The sequence below is a fragment of the Penaeus japonicus genome, unplaced genomic scaffold (assembly GCF_977035675.1).
Source record: "Penaeus japonicus unplaced genomic scaffold, GWHDUDI00000001_assembly GWHDUDI00000036, whole genome shotgun sequence".
In the NCBI taxonomy this organism is placed as follows: Eukaryota; Metazoa; Arthropoda; class Malacostraca; order Decapoda; family Penaeidae; genus Penaeus; species Penaeus japonicus.
This window is the reverse complement of record NW_028234438.1, coordinates 16,796,016-16,797,527: the sequence shown is the minus strand read 5'-3', so window position 1 is coordinate 16,797,527 and position 1,512 is coordinate 16,796,016.

Genomic DNA, 1,512 nt, shown 5'->3' with positions numbered 1-1,512 from the left:
TGTTATTTTCTTACTTTGTACGATTTTTATCATTTTTAGTGTTGTAATTACTGTAAAGTGATGTAATATTACAATAAATGTAATATGGATCTTCATTTATGATAAAACTGACTGTTACTATGAATAGTATAGTAAGAAAAAGATTATAATTGAAGATATGATAAGAAGAAACAAATTATAGCAGTGATGATTTTACTTATTTTCTGTAAACACAAATTAATCCATCTTCCGAATATTTAAGCATGTTTTATTTACATCACTGATAAGCTTTCAATTACCACCTATTACGTCACAACGAAGTGAAGGTCAAATTATAAAATCAAATTATTGCAAGTTCAGATCAAACATCTGCTTGCATGACGTCATAACTACGTCAGTGTTATGTCATGCGCGTTTCATGATTCATTTTTTGAGAAGGGGGGATAATAAACGTAAAATGTATTAGTTATCGTCAGAAAGGATATGTATAAATGAAGGAAAGGAAATTCCAGTGTTGTGTGTGCATTTATATATATATATCTATATATCCATATCTATATATAGATTCAATATCACCAAAATATAGTAACTACTATATAAAACTAGAGTTATATATATAATATATATTTAATATATATATCAGCTGTTTTTTATTATTTTATATATATATATATTTATTTATATATATAACACTCAGATGCTAACACTATATATATATTATACTATATGTTGTATATATATATATATGGATTACTACTTATACTCACTATCATATATACTATATACTATATAGAATATAATACTATATATGTTATACATACATAACCGTACATTGTCTTATAAACACCCATAAATAAAAAAAACCCCACCCAAATATGAAATTGATACAACGTTAAATTTCTTTATCAATAAAGCCGCGGAAGAAAAACGACGGCAACAGAAAACGAGCAACCTCCTCCATAAATCTTGACCTCATTTTCCCCAAAGTATTAATCGCTTTCTTGACCCTTAATCATTGTCAAGTCTCAATACGCGGCCCTTATTGATCCGTGCATTTTCACAGCCTTATTTTATTGCCATCATGAGCGATAACGGTATTTAATTCGAGGCCGTAATCATTTCATTGCCAGCACCGACAGGGAGGAAATGGACTTCAGGAAAAGGTAAGATTTGTGGGTTGCTTATTTTAATAGGAGGAATAAATTGTTTTTTCTTTGTAGGGTTAAGAAGGAAAAAAAGTGTTTCTTTGTTTAGTTGTGTATTTGTATGTGCGTGTGTTTGTCGTGTGCGTACGTAGGTGTGTATTTCTTTTGGCTATTTCGTTTTGCTTGGTATGTTTGTGACCGGTTGTATATTGGTATATAAATGATAGATTCCTTTGTAAATATATTTGGCAATGGTAACAAAACAAGTGACGCAACCAACGGGGAATTTTTTTTTTCTCCATTTGCCATCGTGGCCAACCACAAGTTCAATTACAATTACCCTTTGCATTCATAAGCAAGGTCATGTAAGTGTAATCTGGCGGAAGAA